We start from the raw sequence: 10,457 nt of genomic DNA on the forward strand, positions 1-10,457 counted from the left end.
TCTTCCCTGCTGTAATTGAGTCTTACTATTTATTGTCAAATCACCTAACTATTATTTATATAAACAAATCATGTTACCTTGTCATGCTAATACCAAGCATGTGGCCCTGCAACTGTTCACACATGTCAGTCACATGTTCCAAAGATTAAGACATTGTATATATTAATTTGAAATCAACATTTACCAAGACTAATAACCATGTCCTAATCAACAGTCAACTCATAGTCATTAATCACAATACTACAACTAGCACCCACTTACACTCAAGTACATATCAGTTGTCTCAGCACATATTGTGTTAGTACAACCATCTTAAAACAAGATCATTCATTTAAGTAATCTCATAGACACTTACTCATATCATGAAATAAATCAAACATTCAACCAAGTAGTAAACATACCATGTTAGATACGCCAAATAGATGACATAATCAAACTCATACCTCAATGTATCTCAAGAGAGGCTATCACATCTTCATAAGTCAGTCTAGATTAGTATGTCACAATATCACAAATATATCGATTCATACCTAAATACCATAATCATAACCATCTACACAGGCTAATCCATATTAACACGATACATATAACATCAAGATATTAAATGAAATAACCATAATCATCATGTGTATGACCACAATGCATATAACAATAGGTTACTACCATACATGACTATCTAACACATGTGTATACGACCTCATTGATCAACTAGCATCTATCATGCATGCAAACATAATAGAAATAGAATGTTAGGCCTGTATATAACCATAATGCATATAATAACTAGTAACTAACATACATGCATGCCAAACATACAAACATGTATGATAATATGCTCTTACCTTGAGGTCCAGTGTTACATCCTCGCTCTAATAATCTACATCTCCTGCTCTATCTCATCCAACATATTAGCATCATATCTTATCAACAACATCATGATGAAATAACTACATATAATAACCTCACGATGCATATCTAACCTACTATGCATGCATAACCATAACCATAACCATAACAATGCATGCACAATAACATATAGACACTGACATGCATAACAAATGCATATACAATCAACATGCATTCATGACAAGCACATCCCAACAACAACATCATCAACTTCTACATGACAACACAACTGTAACATTGATAATCACCATGCATACATAACAAGCATATATACATCCTTCATGCATGCATGACAAGCACATTCCCCCATCTAGTCCAAGAGTTGAACCATGCTCTGATACCACTCTATAACACCCTCCTTTTACATTTACCCAAGTTATCGGCCTACCGAGGTAAACATGTGATGAAGAGTTAGTATGATACGATTCAACCTCTTAGATCACCTTAAGGAAGTGGAATCGATAAACCAAAACAACCTTTATGACTTCCACATTAGGTGTTATAGAACCCCCAAGGGCTAAACCACCCTTCCAAGTGCCTAGACCCTGAATTAAAGCTCTTTTTTCAGTGCCCTTATCTCCCAGATGCTGGCACAATGCTGCTTGATTTCGACTAAAACCCTCTAGTCACACACATGATGCCTATAAGGGAGCAATTGCAATGTTTTTTCACCCATATTTGTGCCTGTGACTATGGGATTTAAGCCACATTTTCAGGCTAGGATCCAGACCTCTGCCCAAAACTTAATGAAATTTTCCAAAAACATGAATGACATAAGGACAAAGCCTTCCATACAAATCTTAGACAAGAACTTGACCTAACAAGGCCTAGCCATGACAGACATTTCATCAACATATCATGAACATGAAATCTACAGGTCATAAATACACATATGAACATAGGGGTCTGATACTTATCTGAAAATCACCAAGAAGGTCTAGTTCCTTCTCATAATAGTTGTAATAACATCTATTAGGTCATACATTCATCATTCATTCATTTACTAATCAAAACATGATGAGATCCATAACCAAATTATGTCATAAATCATGCTTATAACCAGCATGTAACCAATAGAATAACAAGGATAGCACAACCATAAAAACCACATATTAACAAGTAAATTTACACATAGAACACAAGAGGGAAAGAGCTCTTATTATCATATGCAAAAGCCAACCAATCCAGGGACTTCCATGTACCACCCAACCATATATTGGGCTGAACCAAAAATTTCTTTCAGCCAATCACCCACGTGCCATATTCCAAGCATGAATGTGGGACTCACAACAAAACCAACCAGGGATTCATTAGGCTTTACCGTATATCCCTATAAGGGATTCCTAGGCCTGAAACCCTCATCAATATAACGAGGTTTTACCACAATCCCATCAGATCACTAGGCTTATACAAGCATAGATGCCTCCATATCTATCCACCTAAACCATGAGGAAGCTGTCAGTCTCAACCTCTTGGATTTACCGTGTCTTCCACCATTATTGGTTAAGGGATTGCTAGGCCTACGAGTTCACCACCCTTTGGGATTTTACTATGTATCCCTCCATTATCGGTCAAGGGATTCCTAGGCCCAATCAAGGGTATTCATAATCAGGCTTTACTGCATATCCCACCCTAGGATTCCTAGGCCTTGTGAATAATCCTAAGACCACCCCACTCAACTTCAAATCCATCTGGAAATCCAGCTCAACCAAAACATGAGAACCCCATCACATCATCGCTATCCAGGCAAGGCAAGGCTAAAAAACATTGTCACAACTAGAAAACCCCATGCTAATGATAACACGATGACTAAATACACACATGCATGTACTATGCATGCCAAAAATAGCAAGGAACTCATACATGCAACTCGATACCTGCAAGTAATTCCACTATAGCCGCTTGATCCGCACTCTTCCTTGCTTGATCTTTGCTTCCCCTTGCTTATTTCCCCTCCTTTGCTTGCTTTCCCTCCAATGCTATACTGCTCCAAAAATACTCTAAGTGTTTGAGAGAGAGCTCCAATAAAAAATTGTCAAAAATCCATGAACTAATCCTTAGAATCATTTTTATCAATGAGGCCTCTATTTTCTTCAATTTCCATTATTTTTCCTTCATTTTCCTCACATGCAACTTGTGACCATTTACCTTCCTTTTCTCCTAATTTCCTTTATTTTCATAAATAAAATTCCAATGATTGCCTCTTATCTTTCCAAATCCTTTGTCATTGCCTTTGCCAATTTCCTCAACCATAATAAACCAATTGAACACCCACACTAGGACATTTTTCCCAACATTCATCTTGGAATACGTGTCCCATGACCTTGGTCTTATTTTTCCTATATTAAATTTATTACATGGATTTTTAACCGGGGTTGTTACAATATTTCTGATAATGAACTAGTTTTTGATGTTTATGCAAAGAAACTAGAATGACTAAGAATCCCCTTGAAGAGGGAGCACTAATTACATAACATCATATTATGTACTATCCTCCCGTAGGCTATGTGTCATGAGACCTTGTGGTCAAGGAGACATATTGTTGATTCCTTGTTTAGGTTGTGTGTCGTGAGACCTTGTGGTCTGGGAGATGTATCGTTGATTCCTCCTATATTGTTGATTCCTCCTATAGGTTGTGTGTCATGAGACCTTGTAGTCTGGGAGATGTATTGTTAATTCCTCCTGTAGGATGTGTACCATGAGACCTTGTGGTTTGAGAGATATATTGTTGATTCTCCCTGTAGGTTGTGTGCCATGAGACCTAATGGTCTAGGAGTTGTAGTGTTGGTTCCTCTCTTAGGCTATGTGTTGTGAGACCTTGTGGTCGAGCAAATGATTTGAGATGGATGTTATGTATCTTTCCTTACGGTGAATACCAGTGATCTCTCCCTTAGGTTGTGGGTTGTTAGACCTATGATTGGTCAGGGAGATTGATCTTGATAGAGAGAGAGAGATTTGTATTTGTGATCTCTTCCTTAGGATGTGGGTTATGAGAGTTATGATTGGCTAGGAAGATTAATCTTGAGAGATAGAATGAAAAGTAACTTCATGGCTAAGAGGGAGTGTTGGAAATTATGGTAGCCATGGTTGGTATTTTCATCTTGAAAAAGAAATGAAAATTTGAATATTAAATTTTTTCCTCCAAATTTATTAGGTCAACTGAGCCCCTAAGAGGCACCCATTCTACCCCCACTTTAAGGCTATATAAAGGAGATCATTTATCCTCATTTGAACACATCAACTTAGTCTCATGCATATATGATCCAATAAAATTACAAGAGGGCCGAAGTTTTAGGAGTAGGCCAAAATTTCAAGAGGAGGCTAAAATTCTAGGGAGGGCTAAAATTTTAGGGACTTGAATTTTGACATGGCACTTGATCATGATTTTGGTTAGTGGTTTCACTATTATTTTGCTATTCAGTATTTATGGTTTATTGATGAATCTGGACATTCTCTCTCTCTCATAAGGAAGAAATTTTTCTTGGTTTGTCCCCTTGTGGGTTTTTCCCTAACTGTGTGCCTATTTTTTTGTGTCTCTTGTCTCTTTGTTTCATGGTTACTTTACTGCTCTTTCATGTTTATTAGTTGATGTTTTTATTTTGTATAACTCCCTAAATGATATTGAATTTAATTTTATGTGAAACTAATGTTTAAATTAATCATTGAAGTAGTTATTAGGTGAAGAAAAACTTAATTCTAGAAGATGTCCTAAAAATTCAACAAGTTAGAGAGTGTAGAATGATAAAAAAATACCTTGTGACTTAGATGGTTAATGCGTCATATTCACTTAAGATCATATATATATATATATATATATATATAATTAATTTAATATTAGAGTTTAGGAAAAACATTATAAAATTATTAATTATATTACTCTTGGTTTGGCTATCATTGATTAAATTAAGATTTTATGTCATAGAGGCAAAATTTGAAGATTTCCAAATACATGGACTATATTATAATTGTTTTGTTTAAATTGCTATCCCCAGTTCTAATTTTTATTGGTTTCTCTACTCCATTCATGTTATTATTCTGACTTTGTTGAAATTGTAGGTTATTTAAGGTAATTATAATTTCCAGATGATAATTGAGTTTTTTCTTACAAAACCTTTTCCAAAGGGCCTAAGCCGATGAAGTGGCCACACATGTATTGAAAGAGAAGGCACCAAGATGGCATGAGCAGTGACAACGTTGGTGTCTGAATTATGTTCAAAATATGGGTTTCCAATGCAAATATTGCAAAAATTTGTTGAGAGAGGTATTCACAAGGTCAATATGACCTGGTCGAAGTTGGGTCAGCCTAGAGAGACGTCAAACACAACAAAAAATCAATTAATTTTTTTTAAAGCAACCAGAAATTGAATTTCAAAATATTTTGGAGACAAAAACCCCAACGCCGACACAAGTCCACTCTGAATGCATCAAGCTCACCCCATGAGCTTTCCAATCAATCCAGTGACTGATCTCAATGCAAAAAATCTCCTCCTTCGCATTCACGACTCTCAGGTCATTTGCACCCAACTGTATAATTGTGCAAAGCCAACAAGTCGAGGAAGTATTCTGGCTCAGATAAAGATGCGAGATGCAAGACTCTTCACATCACTGAGATAATATCTCCAACAAAGAACCTCGACACCGAGATTATAAAATTGGTCGCAGATGCTTGTATATGGCCGCAGAACAATCAACATTTACCGACGGTGAGCTCTTGGTATTCCCTGTGTCGAAACTCAAGATAATTGTAATCGACACCATTTATGCTCAAGCTTATAGCAACACAATGGGTAGAGTGTGCAGATAAAACTCAACACAGAACTAATATGTACAGAAGATCAGTCTTCACATTTCTTTCATCTCACTGGGCCCTCCCTTAAGGGAGTTAGGCCCATACAAGCTCTAATACAATTTGAATTGGAGCCCTCTCAATCAACAGTTTTATGCGACCTTGTAGCAACATTTGTAATGGTTGGGCTGGAGCTGAGGTGTCATTTTAAATCTGTAGAAACAGAAGTATGTATATGACATCAATGCTATGGATTTGTTGGAGTTCAAAATTGAAGTGCTTTTGGGTCTTTTCCTAGCAACAAACCTTTTAGGGATGTCATAAGCATTGAATCAACATTTATGCTAGTTCCCAAACCTCGCAGATTTTTTTAGTTTAATTAAGCTATAGTTAAGTTAAGTTGCAAGTACTACCTCCGTTGTTCATAATTAAATTAAAATTCAAGAAACGTTAAAATGTTTTGCATTGCTAAACAAGCTAGGTCTATACCGTGTTGACAATAATGGTCATGGAAGCAGGTCTACACCGTGATCCAGGTGTGTGTATAATGTGCTTCTCTCTTAAAAATTTGGGAGGATTAAATAATTGAATCGTATAACCTCTTGCAAAACTTATGTTGAGAGCTAAGCGGTATATCGAGCATAAAATGCAAAGGATCGGTTTTGAGAGCAATCTCAATGGAATAGATTTCTTGTCACATGACACGGAGTTGCATACCCTATATTGTGCAAAAATTATATTTGGCAGGCTTATCTTGGATTATTTTTGTCCTTAAAGGTGGAGAGTATAGAAATAGTGGCAAGATTCGTTGAATTGTTCATTCTAAATTTTCAATACCAATACCATAAGTAAAGTTGTTGGATTCAAAATTCTGCACTATTTTTGTAACCAAAGGAATCCGTTTACAGTTTTGGGTTTTGATTTAGTGATTTAGCAGAGCAGTTGAATGAGGATGTGCTACTTCAATAGGCTTTCAATATGTTTGACAATGGCTGCACATTCAAACAGTGCACACACATAACCAGGATATCAAAAGACCGACAATATGTTAAGTTAAGGAATTCTAAGTCGACATATGAAAAAATCAAAACAAACCCAGAAAAATATATCTTATTGGAGAAAATAAATCGAACAATTTCGAAACAACAAATTCAAAAAATAAAACATTTAGTCATTGAAAGATCTGAAAATCAGAATCTTGACCTGAAGAGATTGAATAACATTGTTAATGGTTGATGTGCATCCAACACGACAACCATAGAACACCAAACCCTACCGCTTTGTTTTTCTTCCTTTGTCTGTCTGTAACTTTCACGTTTTCACCAAACCCTTGAATCTGCCCAATAAGAATGGTGATTTGGAGGTTACATATGTTTTTAGGTAATTCATTCAAAATATAGCAACCTATCCAAATGTTGGCAATGATCTTATCCAGGGGAGCTAAATCCATAATCTTCAGACCAACTGGAGTCCTCTTCCACTTCCACTTAGCCTAATACTTCTATTTCCTCTTCCACTTCCACTTCGCCTAATACTTCTATTATAAACGCAACAAACAAAAAAGAAATTGTCACCAAAAAAGAAAAGAAACAATAATAATTAGAAGGAAAAAAAAATATATTTAATTTCATTTATATGAAAGTCCAGATAGTAATATTAAAATTTCACATCCACCTTTGAATGGATTATTTTATTTTATATTGATATGAATTTTATATATTATGTTTTAATAGAAAATTAAAAAGTAACAATCTTCTAATAAAATTTACAAGTCATTTATATAATATTAATATTGATTTTTTATAGGTTTTTCACAAAAAAGTTTTAAAAAAAATCATAGGCTTTCTTATTTCTTTTTTACTTCTAAAAAATAAAAATGTTAAATAAAAGGGAAATAAATCTAAAAAAAATAATAACTAATAAATTAAAAAGTTATTAAAAAGGTTATAAGAAAATCTCAAGCAATCAATTTACAAATAAATAAATTTAAATAATAATAAAAAATAATAAAAATTGATTTCATAATAGTAAACTATAGATAAAGGAGAAAGATTTTTGGTCCAAGACAAACTAATAAGCAAGCAAAATTGAATGCCGTTATACAATGCCCAAATACAATAATAAATATTAGATATCATTTTTGGGATTCAACTGCGTTAAGTAAGTCATTCAAACGTATGACCATTTCCATGAGAGGTAGTCGTAACTGACTAATTTCTCATGATTTTTGAATAGTTCACTTAGCACTCATTGCATCGGGTGATGCTCACAGGGGTGAAGAAGTGGGATTGAAACTAGTGAAATGTGGAGAACGAATCACAATAATAAATAGTTTTAATTAAAATTTATATATTATTCAATAATAAATAGTTTTAATTAAAATTTAAAATATTCCTATATTCCATATTATTCATGTTTAGCCAATAGGCTTATATATGGACTCGAGTTAGATGTGGGGCTGTGAAATTTTTATTTTTTTTAATTGGACAGGTATGAGTGGTTGCCAAAAATATGGCGAGGATATGCTTTGTCTGAATACATGACATACCGTTGTAGTATTTGAATGCATGATCTACAAACGGTTACACTTGAAATTCAATTGAAATTGGGAGCGCAAAGGGTTGCACTTGAAATACAATTGAAATTGAAAAAATTGAAACAGCGGTATGTGGGTTTCATTCCAGATGATTGTCGTTTAGCGGTTCCGCTGGAGGAGCGACAGACAAAGTGGCCTCTCATCTCGTCAAGGTGGCCACATTATACAATTCAGTGATCGTTTTGCATTACAGTCCGCACATAAACCCATTTCGCTTTCACTGGCTTGGATTTCGACGCCATAATCTTTGACAGTGCTCCGCCGGCTCAAGGTATGCCTCTATAGTAAATTTATGCTTCTAAACCGGGTGTTTTTTCTACAGGGAGATTCCTAGTTGTTTTGCAAAATGGCGGAGAACTTTTCTCACACTACGAGTTTTCCTTTATTTCGATTAACTTTGATTTCGTTTCAAACTTTGTTTCCTTAAAAGATTCAATACAGCTGCTTATCTGTGTGGTTTCGTTTCGCATCTGCCCTGCAAAATTCCCAAATTTGGTGATTCGGCTCACAGATGCTTCTGCGGCAAAAGAAAAAGAGAGTGATACCGGGGTAGCCGCTCCGCCACTCTTTTCCGGCAACAATGGGGCTGATTTTAATTTCCACAGCGATAGGCTAGGGATTCGACCGTGGATCTCTGTCTCCAAAAGAATCCCGCGACGGGAATGCTCCAGGCAAGATACTTTCTACCATTTAATTTAAAGAATTTAGAGAATTGCACCTCACAGTTGTTCCAGACAGTTTGGCTCTTTTATCCTTACTGATATATATTTATTCTTTAAAGAATTTAAAGAATTGCACCTCGCAGTTGTTCCAGGCGGTTTGGCTTTTTTTTTTTTCTTTTTTTTTTATTTTATTTTTTATTGCAATTTATATTTATCTATTAGTGAAATGCAAATTCCTTTGTTTTTGGGACGCGAATTCTTATAGGAACTTTTTAAGGAACTCTGTCAACGATGTGATGTAGATTATAGTTGTAATTGAAGTCTGAGCCCAATGTTTACCCATTCTTTGAAATTGTTCTCCGATCGTCGGCACGGACACTTTATTACCGCGACTATGTTAACGGTCAATAATAAAATAATAAATTGGTCTGCAATAGAAAGCAATGGTGAGAGGCTTCACCGTCTTGTGTAATGCCAACTCAGGTGGCAGACACCGACGTTTCTTGTTTATTCGTTGGGTTTCTGGGTTGACTATTAGAGGGGGCCACAATTTTTTAATTAATGTCCCCTGATATGCGGGAGCATTAAGGAAATATAACGCGAGCTGTTTTTTTTTCACTTTCAGCTCGCGTTATATTTTCCTAATGCGTGAGTAACGCGTAAGAACCTGCCCTTGGGAGGGGAACAACAGCTGGAAACGGCTGCTAATACCCCATAGGCTGAGGAGCAAATGTCAGGGGCATTAATTAAAAAATTGTGACGGAAATAAGAATCGCCATTAAAAGGCATAGAATTGGCCCGAAAAGTTCACGTTTGAATTTGCAGGGTAGCCAGGTGTTTTTGTTTTTTTTTCAGGAAAAAAAACACTGGGCTTTTTGTATTAATGTAAGAAAGACCAATACATGTGTCAGTGTGTATATTAAAATAACGGGAGACATACACTAACAGAAAACAGTCTTGTTAGGTATGATTCGTCATCGAGTAGCTTTAGTTTCGTCATCCAGTAGCAATTAGAGAAAACTAAAACAGATCAAAATTTTTGCAAATATAATAGCTTAACCAAGTCCATGGTCACACAGTGTCGCAAATGAAAACTCAAAAAATATTCAGAAGCAAGATCCATTATTATGGCAGGTGGATCTCTCGAACTTTGAGATGCCCGAGATGCCCGTCCACATATAGAGTGTAATAAATGTTTCCATATTGATCACATATAGAGTGTAATAAATGTTTCCATATTGATTTAATAGTCCAGCTTTTCACAGACTGTCCGCTTCTTTATTGTTTTCCCTATATGTGTGATGGAGAATGTTGTGAAAGATGCCAGTAAATGTCTTACCTTTTTGGCCAAACTTACAAGGAGAGGGATCTCAAAAGCACTATTTCCAAGTATCTCATCGATGATGGCTTTGGAGTCTCCGTATATGTTGGTGGAGTTGTCTATAACGCGACTTTTTGAAAGCCTTTCCGGCGGATTTTTCCGGTCGAAATCCGGCAAGAATTATTG

The sequence above is a fragment of the Pinus tabuliformis genome, chromosome X (assembly GCF_031772625.1).
Source record: "Pinus tabuliformis cultivar Carrire ecotype Pingquan chromosome X, CPIR1, whole genome shotgun sequence".
Classification (NCBI taxonomy): domain Eukaryota; kingdom Viridiplantae; phylum Streptophyta; class Pinopsida; order Pinales; family Pinaceae; genus Pinus; species Pinus tabuliformis.